Here is a 27,349-nt window from a genome sequence, read left to right as displayed (position 1 = left end):
CCTCCTCCACCTCAGCCAGAGGCCTCTTCCAGTGCTGCCAACTTAACCTAACTAGCGCGAGATAAACAAAGCCACGTGCTTTTTGACAGACAACAACGCACCGCTAACCTCAGTACTGCCATCTTGATGGGCCTAAACCTCAGTAGTGCCAACTTAACCTCACAAGCGCGAGGTAAACAAAGCCACGTGCTTTTTGACAGCCACGTGCTTTTTGACAGATTTGTAAACAAAGCCACGTGCTTTTTGACAGACAACAACGCATCGCAAACCTCAGTACTGCCATCTTGACGGGAATAAACCTCGGTGGTACCAACTTAACCTAACTAGCTCGAGATAAACAAAGCCACGTGCTTTTTGACAGCCACGTGCTTTTTGACAGCTGTCATCCGCCATCTTTAAACTACAGAGCGCTGTGCTGCCCTCTTTCGTCACCTGTCATCGGCAGTGCTGCCATCTTGGCGGGCCTAAACCTTAGTGCTACCAACTTAACCTCACTAGCTCGAGATAAACAAATCCACGTGCTTTTTGACAGCCACGTGCTTTTCTGACAGCTGTCATCCGCCATCTTTGAGCACAGTGCTGCCCTCTTTAGCTACTTACCTTTGAAATGTGGTGGCGGATAATTTGAAAAATGCTTTTTGACAGCAGCCATCTTGCATCGCAAACCTCAGTGCTGCCCTCTTTAGCTAGATACCTGTGGTAGCAGACAATTCCACGTGACAGCAGCCATCTTTAATCAAGAGAGCACCGTGCTGCCCTCTATGTGGTGGCGGCAAATTGAAAAATTCCACGTGCTCTTGTTTGGAAACAAACTCACGTGCTTTTTTGACAGCTACCATCCACCATCTTTAATCAACAGAGCACAGTGCTGTACTCTTTAGCTAGATACCTTTGAAATGTGGTGGCGGCAATTTGAAAAATTCTATGTGCTCTTGTTGGGAAACAAAGCCACGTGCTTTTTTGACAGCTGTCATCCGCCATCTTTAATCAATAGAGCACCGTGCTGCTATCATGCGGGCAATTTCATCACCTATCACCCGCCATCTTTAATCTACAGAACACCGTGCTGCCCTCTTTATGGCTACTACCTTAAGCATGTAGTAGCGGGCAATTTGAAAAGTTCTGTTAGCTATCATCCGCCATCTTTAATCAAGAGAGCACCGTGCTGCCATCTTTAGCTAGATACCTTTGAAATGTGGTGGCGGCAAATTGAAAAATTCCACATGCTCTTGTTTGGAAACAAACTCACGTGCTTTTTGACAGCTACCATCCGCCATCTTTAATCAACAGAGCATAGTGCTGCCCTCTTTAGTTTGAAATGTGGTGGCGGCAAATTCTACATGCTCTTGTTTGGTAAACATAGCCACGTGCTTTTTTGACAGCTATCATCCGCCATCTTTGAGCACCGTGCTGCCCTCTTTATCGCAGTAGATGTAAATTCGTCACCTGTCATACGCAGTGCTGCTATCTTTAGCTAGATACCTTTGAAATGTGGTGGTGGATAATTTAAAAAGAAAAATTCTACAGCAGTCCTCTCTCGACGCTAATTGCATAAGATGGCGGCTATACATGACTCCTTAAGGGTGCTTACGCAAGATGGCTGCTATACACAGGTTCTTATGAGACGCCCTTGGGATGCTTGCGCAAGATGGTGGTTATACAAGGCTCCTTATGAGACACCCTAGTGATGCTTGCGCAAGATGGCGGTTGCTCTTATGAGGCGGCTTAAGGGTCCTTGCACAAGATGGCTAGAGACGCCCTAAGGATGCTTGCGCAAGATGGCGGACACAAGATGGCGGCTATACACGTCTCCTTATGAGACGCCTTAAGGGTGCTTGCGCAAGATGGCTGCTGCTCTTAGCTTAGAGGCTAACGTGTCGTGCTAGTTCGATTCATTAAATTTAGGGCTTAAATGCAAAATGTTAAATATCTCGAAAGCAGTGCACCGTAGAGCAAAACGGACAAAATTTTTCTGCCTAATACCTAGGTTCGCAGTATGAGGAACAAGAAAATCATAGTCTAATGATGGGATCAACGGTTCGGTTCCTACTTAGGCCCTTTGGCATTTGCTCTGTTTTAGCTTGTATTGAAGCGAGTCTTCGTAACATGATCAGGTTTAGCTATGGTAGAGAGTATAACGTGCCGTGCAGGTTCGATTCATTAAATTTGGAGGCTTAAATGCAAAATGTTAAATATCTCGAAAACGGACAAAATTTTTCCGCCTAATACGTAGGTTCGTAGTATCAGGAACAAGAAAAAACATAGTCTATTGATGAGATCAACGGTTCGATTCCTACTTAAGCCCTTTGGCATTGGCAGCTATCTATTTCTACAAGATGGTGGCTGCTCTTATGAGACACAAGATGGCTTGAGACGTCCTAGGGATGCTTACGCAAGATGGCGGACACAAAATGGTGACTATACATAGCTCCTTATGAGACGGCCTAGGGGTGCTCGCACAAGATGGCGGCTACTCTGATGAAGAAAGCTAGCTTAGAGGCTACTGCGCAAGATAACAGCTGCTGTCATGCATGCGGTGGAGGGCAATTTGAAATTCTATGTGCTTAATCAACAGAGCACCCTGCTGCCCTCTTTAGCTGAAATGTGGTGGTGGATAATTTGAAAAATTCTTTTGACAGCTATCATCTTTAAAAACAACGGCGACTATACATAGGCTGTTAAGGCCTTATCATTCTCCTCCTCCTCCTCCTCCTCCTCCACCTCCTTCTCTACCTCCTCCTCCGCCTCTTATGTCAAGGCATAGCTTTATATCGAACAAGTTTAAACCTGCATCGCGAAGGCAAGCGTGTGCAGCGATAACATTATTGTGCATGTTTAGACTTTCGAAACATAAGAAGAGTAGAATCAAACGCTGTACTCGATACGACATGTGATCAGAACATTGATTGATGCGTTCAGAAAAACAAAATAAGTGATCAAGACTAGAATCGAACAATGTACTCAATACATCATGTGTTTAGAAATATGTCAGGGGATACGCTTGTTCTAAGAAGATCAGATTGAAACATAACAAGACTAGAATAGAACACTGTAATCGATGTTGTTAACTTCAACATGTGATCAGAACATTGATTGATGTGTTCAGAACACAAAATAAGTGATCATGACTAGAATCGAACACTGTACTCCATACAACATGTGATCAGAACATTGATCGATGTGTTCAGAACACGAAATAAGTGATCAAGACTAGAATCGAACACTGTACTCAATACAACATGTGTTTAGAACATGTTAGGGGGTACCCTTGTTCTAAGAAGATCAGAATGAAACATAACAAGACTAGAATCGAACACTGTAATCGATGTTGTTAACCTCAACATATGATCAGAACATTGTTTGATGTGTTCAGAGCAAAAGTACAATTTTGATGATTTGCGCAGCTAACTCGCTCGGTAAACGATATAGCCAAAGTATAACTTCAAATTATTTACCTTCCATCATTCGTCTTGTGTGTAAAAATCAGTCGAACAAGTTATCGCATAAACATGGCTGAAAAAAAAAATCGTGATAGGGTATGGAACCTAGGGGTTACATCTTGTCAGAAGAGCAAAAAGGATGAAAGGACTCTTCCTCCTCCTTACCGCACATTCCTTGGCTAAAGGGCTAATGGGCTAAAGGGCTAATGGGCTAAAGGGCTAAAGGGCTAATGGGCTAAAGGGCTAAAGGGCTAAAGGTGCAACAACCTCGTCGATCGCTATCAGCAAGAACGCTTGTACTTTGTAGAAAATTAATCTTTATTTGTAAATGGTTTCATGTTCAGAACAAGGAATGGAACCTAGAGGTTACGTCTTACGTAATAAAATCCCCGAGGTGCGATGAATTACGTTTTTCGAACTAGTGTTTGGAACACTGAACTTTTCAAGATGATAGCAGAGAGTTTAGCAATGTTCTGTTGTTGGATTTTAAATTCCGCGCTACAACATGCATAAGGTGGCAGCCCTTGAGGTTTACTCCCGTAAAGATGGCAAGAGTGAGGTTAGCAATGTTCCGTTGTTGGATTTTTAAAATTCCCCGCTATAACATGCATAAGGTGGCAGCCTTGAGGTTTACCGCCGTAAAGATGGCAGCAGTGAGGTTAGCGACGCTCTATTGTACTTCAAAGTGAGGTTAGGGTTCGTCAAGAAGACAGCTGTCAAAAAAGCACGTGGCTATGTTTACCAAGCAAGAGCACGTGGTCGTGACGTCACGGTCACGTAGTATGCCGCCTCAGCATGCAAAGTTTAATGTCTACAACTACGTAGTAAACATTCTGCTATGTTCACAAGATTTTTTACACATAACTATTCTTTATGCTTTAAGTTCATTCACATATGCTATGCTAAGATAGCAGCACAAACACATGCGAACTTTGTACATTCTAGTGGAATAAGTTTAGTACTATGTGCATCATGGATACATGATGTGTGCACGCATTTAAACTTGACTATACGTAATGCTGCTGCTTTGTTTACAAGATTTTTATACATTGCTATTCTTTATGCTTTAATTTCGTGCACACACAAGCGATAGTCGTACGCTCTGGCAGGAGAAGTTTAGTACGACAGTCGATGCATACATTATCGATAGGTGATGTGTACACGCTTTAGAACATAGCTCATCTTTATGCTTTAAGTTCGTGCACATGGGTTTGGGATACACAAAAGCGATTGCTACATGCTCTAGCGGAAGAAGTCTAGTACGATAGTCGATGCATGTAAAATCGATAGGTTATGCTAAGATAGCAGCACACTTACATGATTTTAGCACAATCTAGTGGAAAAAGTTTAGTATGATAGTCGTTTCGTGCAAAATCATTAGGTAATGTGTAAACGCTTTGAAACAAGGCTATTCTTTGTACTTTAAGTTCATGCGTACAGGTTATGCTAAGATAGCAGCACAATCTAGCGCAAGAAGTTTAGTATGAGACATGAAACATCGATAGGTGACGTGTACACGCTTTGAAGCATGGCTATTCTTCGTACTTTAAGTTCATGGGTATAAGTTATGCTAAGATACCAGCACAATCTAGCGGAAGAAGTTTAGTACGAGATTCGATGCATGCAAAATCGATAGGTGATGTGTACACACTTTGAAACATAGCTATTCTTTGTACTTTAAGTTCATGTGTATGAGTTATGCTAAGATAGCAGCACAACCTAGCGGAAGAAGTTTTGTGCGAGAGTCAATACATGTAAAGTCGATAGGTAATGTGTACACGCTTTGAAACATGGCTATTCTTTGTACCTTAAAGTCATGCGTATAGGTTATGCTAAGATAGCAGCACAACCTAGCGGAAGAAGTTTTGTACGAGAGTCAATACATGTAAAGTCGATAGGTAATGTGTACACGCTTTGAAACAAGGCTATTCTTTGTACTTTAAGTTCATGCATCTTAGTTATGCTAAGATAGCAGCACAATCTACCTGAAGAAGTTTTGCACGAGAGTCGATACATGCAAAATCGATAGTTGATGCGTACACGCTTTGAAACATGACTATTCATTGTACTTTAAGTTCATGGGTATAGGTTATGCTAAGATAGCAGCACAATCTAGCAGAAGCAATTTAGTACAAGATTCGATGAATGCAAAATCAATAAGTAATGTGTACACGCTTTGAAACATGGCTATTCTTTTCACTTTAAGTTCATGTGTCTTAGTTATGCTAAGATTGCAGCACAACCTAGCGGAAGGAGTTTAGTACGATATTTGTTGCATGCAAAGTCGATAGGTAATGTGTACATGCTTTGAAACATGGCTATTCTTTGTACCTTAAGGTCATGCGTATAGGTTACGCTAAGATAGCAGCACAATCTAGCGGAAGAAGTTTAGTACGAGAGTCGATGCTTGCAAAATCGATAGGTAATGTGTACACGTTTTGAGACATAGCTATTCTTTGTTCTTTAAGTTCATGCGTCTTAGTTATGCTGAGATAGCAGCACAATCTACCTGCAGAAGTTTAGTACGAGAGTCGATACATGCAAATTCGATAGTTGATGTGTACACGCTTTGAAACATGACTAATCATTGTACTTTAAGTTCATTGGTATAGGTTATGCTAAGATAGCAGCACAATCTAGCGGAATAAATTTAGTACGAGATTTGATGCATGCAAAATCAATAAGTAATGTGTACACGCTTTGAAACATGGCTATTCTTTCTACTTTTAAGTTCATGTGTATAAGTTATGCTAAGATAGCAGTACAATCTAGAGGAAGAAGTTTAGTACGATATTTGTTGCATGCAAAATCAATAAGTAATGTGTACACGCTTGGAGACATAGCTATTCTCTGTACTTTAAGTTCATGCGTATAAGTTATGCTAAGATAGCAGCACAATCTACCTGCAGAAGTTTAGTACGAGAGTCGATACATGCAAAGTCGATAGGTAATGTGTACACGCTTTAAAACATGGTTATTCTTCGTACTTTCAGTTCATGCATCTTAGTCATGCTAAGATAGCAGCACAATCTAGCGGGAGAAGTTTAGTACGAGAGTCGATGCATGCAAAATCGATAGGTAATGTGTACACGCTTTGAAACATGGCTATTCATTGTACTTTAAAGTCATGCTAAGATAGCAGCACGATCTAGCGGATGAAGTTTAGTTCGATGGTCGATGTATGTAAAATCGATAGGTGATGTGCACACGCTTTGAAACATAGCAATTCATACTGCTGCTCTGTTCCCAAGACTTTTAAGAATAGCTAATCCTAATGCTGCTCTTAGCGACGTCGAGCTAAGGATTGATTACGTGACCGTGACGTCACGACCACGTGCTCTTGCTTGGTAAACATAGCCACGTGCTTTTTTGACAGCTGTCTTCTTGACGAACCCTAACCTCACTTTGAAGGACAATAGAGCGTCGCTAACCTCACTGCTGCCATCTTTACGGCGGTAAACCTCAAGGCTGCCACCTTATGCATGTTATAGCGGGGAATTTTAAAAATCCAACAACGGAACATTGCTAACCTCACTCTTGCCATCTTTACGGGAGTAAACCTCAAGGGCTGCCACCTTATGCATGTTGTAGCGCGGAATTTAAAATCCAACAACAGAACATTGCTAAACTCTCTGCTATCATCTTGAAAAGTTCAGTGTTCCAAACACTAGTTCGAAAAACGTAATTCATCGCACCTCGGGGATTTTATTACGTAAGACGTAACCTCTAGGTTCCATTCCTTGTTCTGAACATGAAACCATTTACAAATAAAGATTAATTTTCTACAAAGTACAAGCGTTCTTGCTGATAGCGATCGACGAGGTTGTTGCACCTTTAGCCCTTTAGCCCTTTAGCCCATTAGCCCTTTAGCCCTTTAGCCCATTAGCCCTTTAGCCAAGGAATGTGCGGTAAGGAGGAGGAAGAGTCCTTTCATCCTTTTTGCTCTTCTGACAAGATGTAACCCCTAGGTTCCATACCCTATCACGATTTTTTTTTTCAGCCATGTTTATGCGATAACTTGTTCGACTGATTTTTACACACAAGACGAATGATGGAAGGTAAATAATTTGAAGTTATACTTTGGCTATATCGTTTACCGAGCGAGTTAGCTGCGCAAATCATCAAAATTGTACTTTTGCTCTGAACACATCAAACAATGTTCTGATCATATGTTGAGGTTAACAACATCGATTACAGTGTTCGATTCTAGTCTTGTTATGTTTCATTCTGATCTTCTTAGAACAAGGGTACCCCCTAACATGTTCTAAACACATGTTGTATTGAGTACAGTGTTCGATTCTAGTCTTGATCACTTATTTCGTGTTCTGAACACATCGATCAATGTTCTGATCACATGTTGTATGGAGTACAGTGTTCGATTCTAGTCATGATCACTTATTTTGTGTTCTGAACACATCAATCAATGTTCTGATCACATGTTGAAGTTAACAACATCGATTACAGTGTTCTATTCTAGTCTTGTTATGTTTCAATCTGATCTTCTTAGAACAAGCGTATCCCCTGACATATTCTAAACACATGATGTATTGAGTACATTGTTCGATTCTAGTCTTGATCACTTATTTTGTTTTTCTGAACGCATCAATCAATGTTCTGATCACATGTCGTATCGAGTACAGCGTTTGATTCTACTCTTCTTATGTTTCGAAAGTCTAAACATGCACAATAATGTTATCGCTGCACACGCTTGCCTTCGCGATGCAGGTTTAAACTTGTTCGATATAAAGCTATGCCTTGACATAAGAGGCGGAGGAGGAGGTAGAGGAGGTGGAGGAGGAGGAGGAGGAGGAGGAGAATGATAAGGCCTTAACAGCCTATGTATAGTCGCCGTTGTTTTTAAAGATGATAGCTGTCAAAAGAATTTTTCAAATTATCCACCACCACATTTCAGCTAAAGAGGGCAGCAGGGTGCTCTGTTGATTAAGCACATAGAATTTCAAATTGCCCTCCACCGCATGCATGACAGCAGCTGTTATCTTGCGCAGTAGCCTCTAAGCTAGCTTTCTTCATCAGAGTAGCCGCCATCTTGTGCGAGCACCCCTAGGCCGTCTCATAAGGAGCTATGTATAGTCACCATTTTGTGTCCGCCATCTTGCGTAAGCATCCCTAGGACGTCTCAAGCCATCTTGTGTCTCATAAGAGCAGCCACCATCTTGTAGAAATAGATAGCTGCCAATGCCAAAGGGCTTAAGTAGGAATCGAACCGTTGATCTCATCAATAGACTATGTTTTTTCTTGTTCCTGATACTACGAACCTACGTATTAGGCGGAAAAATTTTGTCCGTTTTCGAGATATTTAACATTTTGCATTTAAGCCTCCAAATTTAATGAATCGAACCTGCACGGCACGTTATACTCTCTACCATAGCTAAACCTGATCATGTTACGAAGACTCGCTTCAATACAAGCTAAAACAGAGCAAATGCCAAAGGGCCTAAGTAGGAACCGAACCGTTGATCCCATCATTAGACTATGATTTTCTTGTTCCTCATACTGCGAACCTAGGTATTAGGCAGAAAAATTTTGTCCGTTTTGCTCTACGGTGCACTGCTTTCGAGATATTTAACATTTTGCATTTAAGCCCTAAATTTAATGAATCGAACTAGCACGACACGTTAGCCTCTAAGCTAAGAGCAGCAGCCATCTTGCGCAAGCACCCTTAAGGCGTCTCATAAGGAGACGTGTATAGCCGCCATCTTGTGTCCGCCATCTTGCGCAAGCATCCTTAGGGCGTCTCTAGCCATCTTGTGCAAGGACCCTTAAGCCGCCTCATAAGAGCAACCGCCATCTTGCGCAAGCATCACTAGGGTGTCTCATAAGGAGCCTTGTATAACCACCATCTTGCGCAAGCATCCCAAGGGCGTCTCATAAGAACCTGTGTATAGCAGCCATCTTGCGTAAGCACCCTTAAGGAGTCATGTATAGCCGCCATCTTATGCAATTAGCGTCGAGAGAGGACTGCTGTAGAATTTTTCTTTTTAAATTATCCACCACCACATTTCAAAGGTATCTAGCTAAAGATAGCAGCACTGCGTATGACAGGTGACGAATTTACATCTACTGCGATAAAGAGGGCAGCACGGTGCTCAAAGATGGCGGATGATAGCTGTCAAAAAAGCACGTGGCTATGTTTACCAAACAAGAGCATGTAGAATTTGCCGCCACCACATTTCAAACTAAAGAGGGCAGCACTATGCTCTGTTGATTAAAGATGGCGGATGGTAGCTGTCAAAAAGCACGTGGCTTTGTTTCCCAACAAGAGCACATAGAATTTTTCAAATTGCCGCCACCACATTTCAAAGGTATCTAGCTAAAGAGTACAGCACTGTGCTCTGTTGATTAAAGATGGTGGATGGTAGCTGTCAAAAAAGCACGTGAGTTTGTTTCCAAACAAGAGCATGTGGAATTTTTCAATTTGCCGCCACCACATTTCAAAGGTATCTAGCTAAAGATGGCAGCACGGTGCTCTCTTGATTAAAGATGGCGGATGATAGCTAACAGAACTTTTCAAATTGCCCGCTACTACATGCTTAAGGTAGTAGCCATAAAGAGGGCAGCACGGTGTTCTGTAGATTAAAGATGGCGGGTGATAGGTGATGAAATTGCCCGCATGATAGCAGCACGGTGCTCTATTGATTAAAGATGGCGGATGACAGCTGTCAAAAAAGCACGTGGCTTTGTTTCCCAACAAGAGCACATAGAATTTTTCAAATTGCCGCCACCACATTTCAAAGGTATCTAGCTAAAGAGTACAGCACTGTGCTCTGTTGATTAAAGATGGTGGATGGTAGCTGTCAAAAAAGCACGTGAGTTTGTTTCCAAACAAGAGCACGTGGAATTTTTCAATTTGCCGCCACCACATAGAGGGCAGCACGGTGCTCTCTTGATTAAAGATGGCTGCTGTCACGTGGAATTGTCTGCTACCACAGGTATCTAGCTAAAGAGGGCAGCACTGAGGTTTGCGATGCAAGATGGCTGCTGTCAAAAAGCATTTTTCAAATTATCCGCCACCACATTTCAAAGGTAAGTAGCTAAAGAGGGCAGCACTGTGCTCAAAGATGGCGGATGACAGCTGTCAAAAAAGCACGTGGCTGTCAAAAAGCACGTGGATTTGTTTATCTCGAGCTAGTGAGGTTAAGTTGGTAGCACTAAGGTTTAGGCCCGCCAAGATGGCAGCACTGCCGATGACAGGTGACGAAAGAGGGCAGCACAGCGCTCTGTAGTTTAAAGATGGCGGATGACAGCTGTCAAAAAGCACGTGGCTGTCAAAAAGCACGTGGCTTTGTTTATCTCGAGCTAGTTAGGTTAAGTTGGTACCACCGAGGTTTATTCCCGTCAAGATGGCAGTACTGAGGTTTGCGATGCGTTGTTGTCTGTCAAAAAGCACGTGGCTTTGTTTACAAATCTGTCAAAAAGCACGTGGCTGTCAAAAAGCACGTGGCTTTGTTTACCTCGCGCTTGTGAGGTTAAGTTGGCACTACTGAGGTTTGTTTATCTCGAGCTAGTTAGGTTAAGTTGGTACCACCGAGGTTTATTCCCGTCAAGATGGCAGTACTGAGGTTTGCGATGCGTTGTTGTCTGTCAAAAAGCACGTGGCTTTGTTTACAAATCTGTCAAAAAGCACGTGGCTGTCAAAAAGCACGTGGCTTTGTTTACCTCGCGCTTGTGAGGTTAAGTTGGCACTACTGAGGTTTAGGCCCGTCAAGATGGCAGTACTGAGGTTAGCGGTGCGTTGTTGTCTGTCAAAAAGCACGTGGCTTTGTTTATCTCGCGCTAGTTAGGTTAAGTTGGCAGCACTGGAAGAGGCCTCTGGCTGAGGTGGAGGAGGCCACTGGGAGGCCACTGGCTGAGGAGGAGGAGGAGGTGGCCACTGGGAGGCCACTGGCTGAGGAGGAGGAGGAGGCCACTGGCTGAGGAGGAGGCCTCTTCCGAGAGCCGGAGGAGGAGGAGGCCGCCGAACCCGTCTATTATACTACTAATTGCGAGCGTCATTCTTCAAGATAAAAAAATGCTATTTGTTCGGGGCGTCGACCCATGTGGATCTTTTGCCCCTATTGGCACCATATTGTATGAACCTGCGTGTAATTGGAATGGCGGTAGTGTGGAATGTTGTGTGTGAGGAAAGTAAGATTAAGGACGTCACAAACACCCAGGCCAGGGATATTAATCATTGCAATTAAAAAACCCCTGACCCGGTCGGGAATCGAACGCGCGGCCGCCGGGTGACAGGCGGACGCGTTGCCCACTACACCGCGGGGCCGGACTCTTCAGGATATACTTTTAATAAATTCGACTTGGTCCTAACTTTCTGCACTATCGAATCCAACATACCGGAAACCAGAGGTGACTCACGCGTCAGTAACTGCAATTCTTTAGTACCGGTTGCATTCCATCACAAGGTAGGCGCACCATTAAACATCACGTTGTTGCTATGACTGACGCATTTCTCTATGGACTACAGCCCATTAAAATGTCATTTCACGGAGTTAATTTACTAAGGGGAATTAAAATTGATATTACGTGCAATTAATGAAAGTATAGAATACAGACTGGTACGCATCTTATCAATCCAAAATATGCTATATCCTTTATTGTCTAATTGATCGATAAAATGAGGTGCCTCGTACCAAGCTCCACAATCATTAAGAAACACAGTCTGAGACTAAGATTTATAGAATGAGGAAATCCATGTGTATGTCGCTGGAATGATCCTGCAGAAAGTGGGAAACTGGGGGCATGTCTCCAGATTATCCCTTCTTCATTCGTTTAGATGATGATTATGATTGTTGTTTAAAGGGGCCTAACATCGAAGGTCATCGGCCCCTTGATTCGTTTAGGTAGACAGTAAATGATCAGTCTGCAAGGTGGATTTTCCTAGCACAGAGCTTTCCAAAGTGTGTGCCGCGGAACCCATGGGAGGAGTGTTATAACATCAAGAATACCACCGCGAATTCGGTTTGGAATTTGAAACAAAACTAATAGAAAGCTCCTTTGACTTACATAGCATTAACAAAGTAAGTTAACATCAAGCAGTCATTTTCTACCAAAATGTAAGCCTGCCGGGCTGAGTGGCTCAGACGGTTAAGGCGCTGGCCTTCTGACCCCAACTTGGCAGGTTCGATCCTGGCTCAGTCCGGTGGTATTTGAAGGTGCTCAAATACGTCAGCCTCGTCTCGGTAGATTTACTGGCACATAAAATAACTCCTGCGGGACTAAATTCCGGCACCTCGGCGTCTCCGAAAACCGTAAAAGTGTAGTTAGTGGGACGTAAAGCAAATAACATTATTATTAAATGTAAGCTTGCAGCATACTGTAATTTTCTTTAACCACACTAGGGAGCCCCTATGCATCCTGTATGGTTATGGCACCCGTGTACTTATCTTTAAGAAGACAAAACACCGCACAGGCCTATACCATTGAAAAGTTATATAACGTTTTGAACACAGTCCTCAATTAGGCGGTTTTTTTCTTTAACATCTGGCTTCATGTCTCACCGCCACAGGTAGGTCTTTGGGATAGGAAAGCGCTAGGAGTGGGAAGGAAGCTGCTGTAGCTTTAATTAAGGTACAGCCCCAGCATATGCCTACTGTGAAAATGGGAAGCCACGGAAAACTACCTTCAGAGTTACCTACGCGCTAACAGAAATAAGAACTGTCCTTAAATGCCGAAATAACGAAAGTACAAGGGAAGTCATCTACAACAGTGGCTCAATAACGTTTGTCGAAACTATGTCGCAGATGTGAAATACGAATATGGAAATATACCAATCACCTGAGTCAATCCACCATGTACCAAAAGCGGAATATTTGAATTCGAAGAGCAGCAGTGCACCAACAAAGCAAAGAATGTTACCTATCTTGGCAGCAAAACACCTTGTAAGTTCTTCTCTTGAAGTTTTTTCTTTAACTACATTTACAATGGTACCGGTATTGTTTTATTTTATTTTATTTAAAGAAACTGTGGTGATAGGCGCAACGGATCTTAAAGTGCTATACAAAATATCGTGTCTAGTGCCTATACGAATATAAATGTAGAAAGTGAGGAAGGTACTCCGTATAATAAACCAAAACCAAACCAAACCAAACCACATGGCACTACAGCCCTTGAAGGGCCTTGGCCTACCAAGCGACCGCTGCTCAGCCCGAAGGCCTGCAGGTTAGGAGGTGTCGTGTGGTCAGCACGACGAATCCTCTCGGCCGTTATTCTTGGCTTTCTAGACCGGGGCAGCTGTCTCACCGTCAGATAGCTCCTCAATTCTAATCACGTACGCTGAGTGGACCTCGAACCAGCCCTCAGGTCCAAGTAAAAATCCCTGACCTGGCCGGGAATCGAACCTGTGGCCTCCGGGTAAGAGGCAGGCACGCTACCCCTACACCACGGGGCCGGCACTCCGTATAATAACCTATCTATAAGTATAGATATTTAAACAAAATCAGAAAACTGAATAATATTTCCCGTTTCTCCCAACCTAGGTACGAAACATAGCAAACCTAACCTAAGTAACCTACAGTGCCTAATCTACCGAACACGAACGAACTAATTAATTAATATAAAATGTAAAAAATAACTAATCTTGATTACCACCTGCAAACGCCAATACAAACTGTTTATTCCACTAACTGGATCACTCATACACCAATTTGTTCCAAGTAACAACTACTTTATCACAACTGAAAGACACAGCACCATCAACAGCTGACCGTTTCCTCGCTTGATGTTGCTTGATGGGTGCTGAGTAAAATCAGGTGGTGTAAAACGATGGAACATGAGGCAAAGAATGCAAACATTTGACATAACAGGTCAGTACTTTAAATAATAATAATAATAATAATAATAATAATAATAATAATAATAATAATAATAATAATAATAATAATAATAATAATAATAATAATAATAATAATAATAATAATATAATAATAATAATAATAATAATAATAATAATAATAATAATAATAATAATAATAATAATAATAATTCCCAGTGACAAGGGAACAGTGAATTTCGCCCTGGAGAAAGGCCACCAAATTCCAACATAAAATCACTCCACCTGTCTGAGCGACTCCGGTAGACATATGTTGGACCTGCAGTGCTATCATACGTTGTAGCCTATTTGACCTTTATTTAGAGAAATAGCTAAAAACAGCTTATGTTTAATAAAATTTGATTCCCAGAGATACTGCTGTACAGCTCGGAGTGTGGGAGGCAGAGGAAAGGCTGTTTACCTTCACGCAATTTCAATATTTGGACAATGCCATCGTAATCTCTCGTAAAACCATAAGGCTTAAGGACTTTGCTAGAGTAAACTGCGGCTTCACGAGTAAATCGTCTTCTGAGTTTGTAAGTTGAACACAGTGCTGAAACTAACCAACGCCACCAGGAAAGTAATAGTGGATTACAATCGTCAGAAAAGATTAAATGTTGGACGCGGCCTTACACTAGAGTTTACTAGCTGTTCGCGAAAGCCTAGATCAGTACAACTTTACTTGTTTAATGTGGCACATGTCCGGGGACATGCTCGGCTCACCTGGTGAAGGCCTTTATGTTTGACACCCATGGGAGACCTGCACTTCTGTGTCAGATTATGATAATAAGGTATGAAACCCGTTGTCGGCATATAGCCTTCTCTTAGTGAATAACATCAAGAGGTCTGCTCAAGGCTTAAAGTTTCCATCCGACGCACGAATCACCAAGTGTGATATGCTCACTCCATATGAACACTGCGGAGAGGTTCGGACTTCAATCCAGGCTTTTGGCACGTAATCTAATGATTAGAAGTTGTATTCCGCCACCTCTCCTACCCAGCCGGCCAACATTCTGATGATTTTTCTCCACCGAAGGGCCTCGAACCAGCTATCCGCGATGTCGACCGTACAGATTTTGACACCGTAACGACCATAGCCACCCGGTGCACTAACTTAAGTTTGGGTAAAAATTATCACAATTTACTGTAAGGCTGATTTTAAATATGTTAATTTATTTTTTCAGGAAAAAATTAAAATATAAAAATTATTGTTAAAATGTTGACGACTGTCCTCCATGGCTATTTTTCAATACTTTCATATCCATGAGAATATAGTACATTATCTCAAAACTACTGCATCAATCGTCCTGAAATTATTAGATTAGGTTTATTGGTTGTTGTGTATTAATCGGATGAACTGTTCACAGAACCATGAAAAAAAAATTGAGAATTTGACTTTGATTATGCCTTTTATAAAGAAGAATGAAGGGAGCTTGAATCACTAGACTAGGGATGTTGCCTTGAGTTGTAATGTGTGCACTCTTCTTTGCGTACACTTAATTTGAAATCCTCTACATAAATAGTTCACTCATGCATGTACCTCTTGTTGAAAGCTTAAAGACCGGGCGAGTTAGCCGTACGGTTAGGGGTGCAGCTGTGAGTTTGCACTCGGGAGATAGTGGTTCGAACCCCACTGTCGACAGCCCTGAAGATGGTTTCCCGTGGTTTCCCATTTTCACACCAGGCAAGTGCTGAGGCTGTACCTTAATGAAGGCCACGGCCACTTCCTTCCCACTCCCAGGCCTTTCCTATCCCATCGTCGTTATAAGACCTATCTGTGTCGGTGCGACTTAAAGCCAATTGCAAAGTCATAAATTGGATGTTCAGGCAGTGAATTACAACACCGCCACACTTCCAGATACCTACGAGCAACTCTCGACAGAGTTTTTGCAGTTAAGACGCTCTGCAAGGACAACAAACTGTCCGGCTCTTTGGCTGAGTGGTAGCGCGCTAGACTTTGGTCCAAGCGAACCCGAGTTTGACTCCCAGTCGGGCTGTGGATTTTAACCGCGGATGGTTAAAAAAGGTTCGGGGACTGGGTGACTGTTCTGTTTCTACGGTCACTTATTTGAAACTCACAACATTTGAGATGTTGTACCACTACAGGTACAAGCAGTACCTCCTACAGCAAACGCCACCCACCATGCATAAGGAGGACTAAATCAAAGTTAAAATAGCTACACGAAATTATTATTATTATTATTATTATTATTTATTATGATCATCATCATCATCAAGAAGCTGAAAATCTCTACTCTTAATGTGCTATGCAGTTTAGCTGAGTCACAGGGAGGCACAGAACCTCAAACCATTCAAAATACCGCAATGCCTGTGTTATTCAACTAATGAATACACGCTTACCAATATCCTGGTACCGTTCGGGTGCAGATACGAGACCTGCGGGTTGACAAGTCTACTCCAACTTAGAAACTTCATTATCTGGTTGCTATATCACCACCTAGTACCCGGAGAAAAATGGCCGCGAACAAAGATGTTCAAAGTTGCAAAGTCTCTCAAAAAGATAAAAGAGCGCATAGCATTGCATGTATGCACCTTCCATTTAATATTTTGTCAGACTAACATTTTAATTATCAAAATATAATTTGCCTAAAAAGCAGACATATCTATAGGTTGATCTGTTTGAGAAAATTGTACCTGCGGGTTTTTCTGGTTGGGCGGGGCGAAGGGGGCGGGGGGGGGGGGGATAGGCGACTGTACACTGCCAGGTCATTGACACTATGAAGGCTAAGGAAGGGTTTCCTGTGAACATTATGTAAAACTCTCCCGTCCCGTCTGAGAAGGCAAGGTTATTACTGTGGAAGATGTCCACTTCACATGTCTCTGGACGGATGACTGAAGACGTTCGTCTTCCCACTGGGTTTAGGGAAATTTGGAGAACTTCGAAATCCCTTTAACAGGCTGAGATCAGTAGTTGGAAGGTCCAAAGACAACCTTAAAAATGGGGACTTTCAAAGCAAGATTCGAAGTGTTTGGTGTGGAGAAGATGAAACCACAAGACACATGTTTCAGTGTCGTCTGTGTCCAAGGAAGATTAATAATAATAATAATAATAATAATAATAATAATAATAATAAAAACATTTATTGGCTTTACGTCCCATTAACTACTTTTACGGTCTTCGGAGATGCCGAGGTGCCGGGATTTAGTCACGCAGGAGTTATTTTACGTGCCAGTAAATCTACCGACACGAGGCTGACGTATTGGAGCACCTTGAAATACTGCCGGACTGAGCCAGGATCGAACCTGCCAAGTTGGGGTCAGAAGGCCAGAGCCTCAACGTCTGAGCCACTCAGACCGGCGCGAAGATTTCTATTAGGACACCTAAAATGCACTGAATGTTGCAGAGGTTTCAACACATACTACTTCAGGAAAATGTTTTAATTTTAAGATTTAATAAATTGATTATGATTATTATTATTATTATTATTATTATTATTATTATTATTGTTGTTGTTTAGAGGGGCCTAACATCTAGGTCATCAGTCCCTAATTATAAGAAATGAGACGAAATATTATGGCATTTTAAAAATCCATCATCCTCCACTGACCAGAATGCGAAAACGTGAGGACGAAGAATGAACAGATGGATATGAAGTTAAAACAATCAGTGGATCCGACCCGTAATGCCCCACATTCCCAGAAACTAGCGGTAAACAAGAGTATTACTGACCAAGGGACTGCTCCTAAAGTACAATATTGAATCGATGATGCTTGTAGTCGAAACGGGTCCAAAACCCAGGTCATCGGCCCCTCATAATAATACTTATCGCTAGGAAAATAGAACCATGGTATTTGTCATGTTGCGCTACTAATCAAAAGTAGCGTAGACTCGCGGTATTCCACACATAGTGGTACTACTCACAGGTAATGAAATTCGCACATGTAACACAGACCTATGGTGTTTCGCACACTGCGGCGCTATTTACAGGCAACGCTAACCTATTGCGTTCCTCATATAAAGGGACTAACCACAGAGACCCGCACTATCCCGTGGTGTTCCTCACATAGTGGATACTAAGCATAAGCAAGGCAGAACCATGGTGTTGCTCATATAGGTACAGAATCACAGGTACTGTAAAATGCATCCTGAGCCACACACTGTCTCTACTAATCACAAACCTGTTTGGTACCTAACATAGTGGTACTATACGCAAGTAAAAGCGACCCATGGTGTTCCCTGCGTTATGGTACTAATTACATGCAGTCTCATGGTTCTAATTTGATCATCCCTTGGTCGCCCCTTTTAGTTGCCTCTTACGACAGGCATGGGATACCGTGGGTGGATACTTCGTCAGTGCCCCCCCCCTACAGGGGGTACTATTTAATAAATTAGCATGAAAACTGAAGGCTTTATGTTTCCAACACGAGAATGTTAATATAACACGTACGCTCAAACATTTTGTCACCGCTTTATAAAGGTGCAAATTATTAAAGATATTAAATTCTGCTATGGTCCGGGACAACATCTACACTATCGCCAGGCGACTTGTACCGCCTAGATAATGGTTCATGGCATCTTAGGAGCACCCGTCTCAGCGTAACTGTTAGTGTTATTAACTGCCGTTCTCGGGGGCCCGGGTTGGATTCCCGGTACTGCCAGAAATTTAAGAATGGCATAAGGGCTTGTATGTGGTTGAAATGGGACATGCAGCTCACCTCCATTAGGGGTGTGCCTGAAAAGAGTTGCACCACCTCGGAATGAGGACAAGAGTTTTTTTTTAAATCTTAGGAATAATTTACGGGCATACTGCAGATATGCCGCGTCTGAATTGTGCGACGTTAATTCCAACAACTCTCACCTAGACTCGTACTAGCCTGGGAAAAGTCCACAAGAAAGCGCTGGTGTATTTATGTTCTAGAGAATGTACCTATCCCCTCTTTTCCTTTATTAGGCTGTTTATCCCTCAGTTGGTTCACACGAAATATAATTTTAGTTCTTAGGTACAATTACACTTAGTTCTTTGTATGTTATATTAGGCCCCATCGGCCACTTTTATAATATTCATCGTTAGTAATACAAAGAAAGCATGAAAAGGTAACTGACAGCTAAGCAAGTACATCGCCAAACCTCATTTATCTATGAATTTAACCTATTTAAAAAAAAATAGATTAGATTTCCAAATGGTATTGCAAGCAAGCTAGCCAGCCAGCCGTTTTACGGGACTTATTATCGTGACAACAGCCACAGGACTTCTAGTAATCTGAATCTTAGGTATGCGACACAATTTCATAAAAAAATGTTTCTCTTAGCTGCCTTAAATATTAATGGCACCATATCACACATACAATGAAGCTGCAATAATTCCTACCTTGAAGCCCAAAGTTTACACCGCAATTTATTAGAAGACTGCTGACATTCTAAACTACTTTAATGCTTGAATGGAACAAGGGGCCAATATGAACCCTATCATCAACATATCTCCTTGTTTCGTATCGCGATGTATTCTTGTTTATTGTCCTCTTCATAGTGAATTTTTGAAACTCATAATGTTATTTTATTCGCAAGGCTAATGGCTCTTGATTGGGCTCTCTGGTTTTAATGAGGCAAAACAAGGAGATTCTCAATCCCTTGTATGGAACTGGTGGATCCGCAAACCTTATCGGATAGAGTTCTGAAAGGAGCAAGAGTGATGAAGATAATAATAATAATAATAATAATAATAATAATAATAATAATAATAATAATAATGGCTTTACGTCCCACTAGCTGCTTTTACGGTTTTCGGAGACGTCGATGTGCCGGAATTTAGTCCCGCAGGAGTTCTTTTACGTGCCAGTAAATCTAGCGACACGAGGCTAACGTATCTGAGCACCTTCAAATACCACCGGACTGAGCCAGGACCGAACCAGCCGAGTTGGAGTCAGAAGGCCCGCGCCTAAACCGTCTGAGCCACTCAGCCCGCCGGAGCAAAAGTGGTATCAGATTCTGGTGCTAAGAACAACATACTATTATAATCCCAGTGCGGTGAGCAGTTTAATTATACAACGCTCATCGTATTTTTTTTGTTGGTGTGATCATATTTATGTACATCTGGAAATTAAAAATTAATCGTAACGACACACAGGGGAAAATCGCCCCAATAAAAGATGCACGATATGAGCGAATACCCCTACGAATCCCTATTCTTCCGAAATGGAAGACTAAGGGTAACATAAACGCCAAATTAAATCGTCTTTGCCTTTTTGGGGAGGCAGCCATGATTCAGTCCCCGGCTAATATAGAATATGCGGGAGTCACATAATTTTGGTTCGGATTCCAGGCAAAACTAGCGACCTCGTGACTTCGATCACATCATAAGCAGTCACGTAAAACAACAACGTTTGCTTGTTGACGTTGTGGACAGGAACAGTTGACGCTCTTCTTACTGCGAACCAGACTTCACACCAAGCTCCAGACTTGAAACCAAATGAACGGAAATATTTCGTATATATACACTAGTATCCAAAAAATAAGCGTAAGTTACGAGTAAGCAGGCCAACAGGAAATAGACCGCAAATCGCACGACATATGCAACTACCAACCTTCCGTGTTCGTTCTGTATAGGAAAGGAGTGTTCCCTGCTTCGACTAGCGGCATAATCGCTAGGTAAACACAGCCAGTGCCTGCGCCCCATATTCTCTCAGTCGTGTTTGCCCTGTTATAGTGTGCAGAGTACTGCCTCGTGGTGAACGTGACAACATAATGGCACAACGACGCCATTTGGATCCCGTTTTGCAGAATAGAATACTCGACCCCCCTGGAAGCAGGCTAGACACAGACCGAAGTCACCGTATCCTTGAATGTGCCAACGTGTCATTACCAGGCTTTGGAGACGATTTCGAGACACAGGAGATGTTAGTCGTAGGCCAGTACCAGGTCGACGAAGGGAAACCACCCCACAGCAGGACCGACATCTGGCCGTAACCGCCCGTCGAAATCGGAGTGCACCTGCAAGACAATTGTCGACGGAGCTTGCAGCCATCTCAGGGCTTCCCGGCAAACTGTGTACTGGAGAGTCAGAACAGCAGGGCTGCTTGCCCGACGTCCAGCGTTGAGCGTCCCGCTCACTCCAGCACAGAGACGGGCCCGTTTACTGTGGAGCAGTCAACATCGAAACTGGACCATGAATGAATGGAGGCATGTCCTCTTCACAGATGAATCCCGCTTCGGTTTGCAGAACGATTCCCGTCGCACATTAATCTGGAGAGAACCGGGTAGCCGATACAACCACAGGAACATCGTGGAACGGGACCAGTATGGTGGTGGTGGTGGTGGCGTTATGGTGTGGGGCGGCATCATGTTTATGGCCGTAAGGACCTGCACATCTTCATGGGTGGCCCGAGGAACACTTAACGCTTGGAGATACAGGGATGAGGTACTGGGACCACATGTTCGAATCTTCAGAGGTGCGGTTGGTCCACACTTCCTCTTAATGGACGATAATGCCCGACCGCACCGCGCTGCTCTGGTGGTTGAATTTCTGGCTGGGGAAGACATTCACCACATGGCCTGGCCAGCGAGGTCTACGGATCTGAATCCTATAGAACATGCCTGGGTTGCATTGGGGAGGCGAAGTGCATCCCGTCAGCCTCCACCAAGGACCCTCCAAGACCTTCGCATTGCCCTTTCGGAGGAATGGTATCGACTGCCACAAGAGCTCTTGGACCATGCGAAGCATGTGTGGCCGTTAGGGGTAACCATACACCGTATCTGTTGTGAAAGACATTGCCAAGTTTTGTTAGTTGTTGTCAAAGGTGTATCTTAGCTATCAGAATGTTTCTGACACTGTTTTCTTGGACAAGTTGTGTGACATATGGTGTGTGAGTTCAGCGATCCGTCTGACATTCCTATCAGGCTGCATGGCCTCGTTTAGTGATTATGTTTAACTTCTGGACACTGGTGTAGCAGTTGTGCATACATCGTTATATGTTATCGGTTAGTTAAACTAGAAACTACATCAACTATAGATAGGTAATCCGAAACTGATCACCAGTTTATAATAAAATACCTAATTTTTATCGGGTGGTGTCGGAAGTTGAAAGCCTTATTGCTCATAGCCACTATTAAGTGCTGTGTGGATAAAAACTGTGAAGTTCAATCCTGCCAGATATCACTCTGGCAGTGTACGTGAAACAGTTTTCTAGCGATCAAATGATCAAATCGAGGGAAAATAAACGAGTTTAGTTTCTGTTATAAGAGAATTTCACGGAATAAGCCTGATTTAAGAAGAAAAGAAACACTTCGAATTTATATCAGTCATGCAATCTACGAGACCTAGCAATTTCTCTCTTTTAGCACACAATTTTATCGCTTTTATTCAAGAATGTTGAAGTCTCCATAATATTTCCCTGCCCCTGGCCACAGTCTTAAGTCGCAAATTGAAATCTACTTTGATCATGGTGAAGCAAAGCAAGAGATGTTTAGGACAGTGGGCCATATGACTGAAATAGGCAAAAATAAATTAAAAACGTCACTCATCCAGCACAAACGCGAATAGTGACTCACTAGAATTTGCCGAACTCTCACTCTCACTCTCTCTCTGTCTAATCAAGGAGCAATGTTTAAACAACATTTTTACTAACTGAACCCCTTCAGAATACAGGATGTCCCTTCAGTGAAGGACTTAGAATCATCATCCATTTAAGGGTCCTTTACAACATACCTCTCCTGGAGGTCATTTAAACACCTGACGCGATACGGCAGCATCTCACTGTCCTCAGAGACAAGCGAGGAATACCTACTGCCTTGTCTGGCCGGCAGGTGAAGTGAAGGAACATTCACGAACTTCGGGCCTAAATCAGGGATCTTGACGGGAGCTGGCGATTATCGGCTTACGTCCTATATACTTGGTACATTGGGATAACTTCAGACAGTCCTGCGTTACTGTAGTCTCTGCATGACTGAGTGAGCGTTCCGAGAGATGACATTATTACACCAGTATTTCTTAAGTTAGGAACACTAGGGAAGACTATGATACGCAACGGAAGTATTCGTTCTTTCATTTTTTCAATTTAAAAAAATGAATTTTGGTTTTGGCCCTATCAGCCACGCAGTCATTAAACATTTACAGGTCATACAAGTTTTTTATTAAATAAGACAGGTAAAAAATACGAATTATATATTTTAATCAGTATTTTTGAGAAATTAGGCTAAAATCGCATATAATCTGAAAGAAGAACTGGTACGCTGGTTGGAAATGGAGTTCCAATGAAATCTGAGAGCATTACTGTTCGTGCTCGTCCTTTCATAGCGAGTCAAGTTTGTACTTTTTTAGAATCTACCGATTTAAACCGTGTGTTCATGGCACTATGTGTCATTGCCCACTGTTAAACGATGGAGCAAAGAGAAGGTTGTGCCAGCTGCAGAGATGGACACAGCCATTATACCACTTAAACATATAAAAGAAGATGCAGGCACGTTACAAAATACTAAATATTGGAGGATTATACTTCCAACAACTGTAAGTAAATAATTATGCTTATCTTTCTGGAAATCCACGTGTGGAAGCGTCCGTGGCCTTAATTAAGGTACAGCCCCAGCATTTTCCTGGTGAAAAAATGGGAAACCACGGTAAACCATCTCCAGGGCTGCCGACAGTGGGATTCAAACCCACTATCTCCCGATCACTGGATACTGGCCGCACTTAAGCGACTGCAGCTATCGAGCTCTGTATATTCCTTATAAAGATCGTCCTAGCTCGTTTTCACTCGACTCGCACTTATAGTGCAGTATTGCGTGGAATCCGAACTACAGGGCAATTCATTTCCATTTCGAATTACACGGCATGGCGTGTCGAAGCACGGGCAGTTATGTTGAGAAGCTAGAAAGACGAGCAAAACTCCACAGTGGCTCGCTAAAAACATAGCAAGGGGTCGTACGGCAGATCACTGTATTACCGACGTGCGACGGGTCCCGTAATTACTTTCCATTTATTTTCGTCGCAAAGCCATAAATATGCATGTTTATACTGCAAGTAAAAGAGTTTCCAACGAAATAATATAGCATTGTATAAAAAGTGAATGGATAGCCACGATTTAGGAGTTTTATTTATTGCAAGAGGGTCTGAGATCTGCCATAATTCTCATTTGTGTCTATCGTGTCAGCCGTCACCCCCCTCTTCCTCTTTCGATCCAGTAGGCCTTAATGAAGTTACGCTTGATTTCATTCTTAATGATTACTATTATTAAAGAATTATGGTGTGACTACAGAATTTTGACGTATAAGTAACTCGCATTAAAACATCGTAATGAAACCCTAAAATGTTATGTGAAGGATATAAAAACAGATGAAGCTGTGAAGCTGACTGCAGATGAATGAATTAACGAGGGGGTAATTTCATTTTCAGAAACGGATCAGCTCAAACCGCATTATGTATAATATTGTAGCATTCGCTTATTTTCATGAGATGGGGACATCCCTGGTCATTAGTCCAGTGTGCTTGCGGGTGCACGGCTTGTATAGTTACTGGCAATCATATACTTCTGGCATGGAAGTCATTTCCAAGCTTTCCAATTCTATACGACAAAACTGTACTTATCATGATGATGATGATGATGATGAGTTGGGGCTGTACCTTAATTAAGGCCACGGCCGCTTCCTTCCCACTCCTAGCCCTTTCCTATCCCATCGTCGCCATAAGACCTGTGTCGGTGCGATGTAAAACAACTAGCAAAAAAAAAAAACAACCAGAGAAGCTTATTCTTCGCTGACTTCTACAGGTTTTCTTCCTCAGTTTTATAACTAGAATTATTCTCAGAAATGCATACTTTTCTTCTTGATCGTTATTTTCCATAAAAATCATGCAACGCAGCTTAGGAAACGAGTAATTATAAATTAAGAAAATCACCAGTCAAGTTATCGGTCGTTAAGAGGAAATAATCGGCTCGTCACTCAAATGATTACACGTATTTTTGTTTTGAAAATTATACATTTATACGAATTTCGCATTACTTCAAAACTAAATGAAATTAAGCGAATTAATGTCGATTTGTAACTTGCAAGCAAATCGGCGATCGATCTTACACATTAAATTGCTTTCCGGTACATGTTCATTTATTACTTCACTCGGAGTATTCTCGTCCGCTGACCGAGAAGTGGAGTTAGACTGATTCTAGTATTAGAAGGTGTTGGCTAGACTGATTAAATGCTACGTATATGTATTATCTTCTACCATAACATTGCCTCATACCAGTTGTGTAGCTTGGCTTGCTGATTAAAGGCAACCCGAGCAGAGGTAGCCCAAATGGCCTTATATTCAACCCGCCCCTGATAGCTTAGGCTACAAGCGAGATCAAACTCCTTTTTGCCTTAGACCTAGATTTTTTCTATCTGTTTTACGTCGCACCGACACAGATATGTCTTATGGCGACGATAGGACAGGAAAGGCCTAGGAATGGGAAGGAAGCGTCCGTTTCCTTAGTTAAGGTACAACCCCAGCATTTTCCTGGTGTGAAAGTGGGAAACCACGGAAAACCATCTTCAGGGCTGCCGACAGTGGGGTTCTAACCCACTATCTCCCGAATACTGAATACTGTCCGCACTTAAGCGACTGCAGCTATCGAGCTCGGTCTTACAGTCTTTAAAACCAGCATTTACTTCCCCAGTCTGAAAAAAAAAAAAAATTAAACACGGGGAACGAGAAGTGTGAAATGATCAGCTTCCAGCTCAAATCTACAAATATTCTTCCACAGAGCCACAGGGATTACTTAGCATGAATCCTGAACTATTTCTATAATCAGTGAACACGATTCTAGAGGGAAATTCACAGTTCAATAATAACCATAAATGAAACAACGAACCGCCATATTCTGAACGAGTACATATCATTCTCTATTTTTAAAAGGAATACAGAAAAAAACGGACTACGGCTTTGACAAAGAACGATTTGCTAAAGTTCTTATGAAAATTCCAATAGTTGAAAATAACAGCAATGCAGTGAATTAATAAAAACATACGTCAATTTCAGAATTAAATACTGTGGCATTCTTATAGTTTGGGTACATTTATCGTATCACGAGAAGCAAGCGAAAGGAAAATGAAATTTCTAAATGATCTGTTAAAAAGGAAGTATAGAACAGACTATGAACCGAATTTCAAACTTGTAGTTTTATGTATTATTCATTGTACGTCCCGCTAAATACGTGCGAGTAAATCTGCCAACACGTGACCGACGTATATGAGCAACTTCAAAAACTACTCGCCCGAGCTGGGATCGAAGGCCAGACTCTAGCGTCTGTGCTACTCAGTCTGGCATTTACAGTTTTAGAAAGATCGTATCAGCACTAACATTGTTTCAGGGTCACCGGAGAGCAGATTGGTTTACCTTGATCCGAGATTGTCGTTTCCTTGCTGACGCCACACTTTACATTTCTTCATATTTCACACGATACAGTAGGTTATAAAACCGATGGAATCGGGAAAGATTTATTCTTGCTTATAAACTAGACATCTGGCTGAAATTCAATACCCATAAATTGGTGACTATGTACATGTTGGAACACAGCGATTCAGTTACTATTTCTACATAAATGTCAACCACTTACAATTAACTGGAGATACTAGGACCACGATGAACATCCACAGCCTTACCTGAAACATAAAACATTACAGTTACATTTCCGTCTTGTATGTTCCTTAAAACAACAGCTATTCAAGATAGTGAGTACAATAACTGGTCATTTATTAATTCGCTATGAATGGCAGCTACCCCAGGGGGTTTCTAATATGAATTTTGCTGAACCTATGCACTTCCTTTAATCGATTCTTCCTTAACTTAATCTAGCTCATTTTCATCATATTAATTTTTTATCTTCTCACTGCTGCCCCCTCTAGTGTACATAATGTAATATTTATTCATTTTTTACTGCACTATACCGTTACACTTTTGTTATATTTGTATTTATCTTACTGTGCCTAGCTCTAAGTTCTTCTCTTCGTTTTACTTTCAATCTTTAATTTTCCTCGTTATTTTCTTTTGCCTTTATGTTTTATTGTTAATTGTGTGTCTACTGCTATTTTGTTAGTTTCTAATTTTCTTCCGCTACTTTTATGATTAGATCATTTTTCCTCATTGTACTTTGTTAT

The sequence above is a fragment of the Anabrus simplex genome, chromosome 2 (assembly GCF_040414725.1).
Source record: "Anabrus simplex isolate iqAnaSimp1 chromosome 2, ASM4041472v1, whole genome shotgun sequence".
Classification (NCBI taxonomy): Eukaryota; Metazoa; Arthropoda; class Insecta; order Orthoptera; family Tettigoniidae; genus Anabrus; species Anabrus simplex.
Note: the sequence above shows the minus strand (reverse complement) of the source record.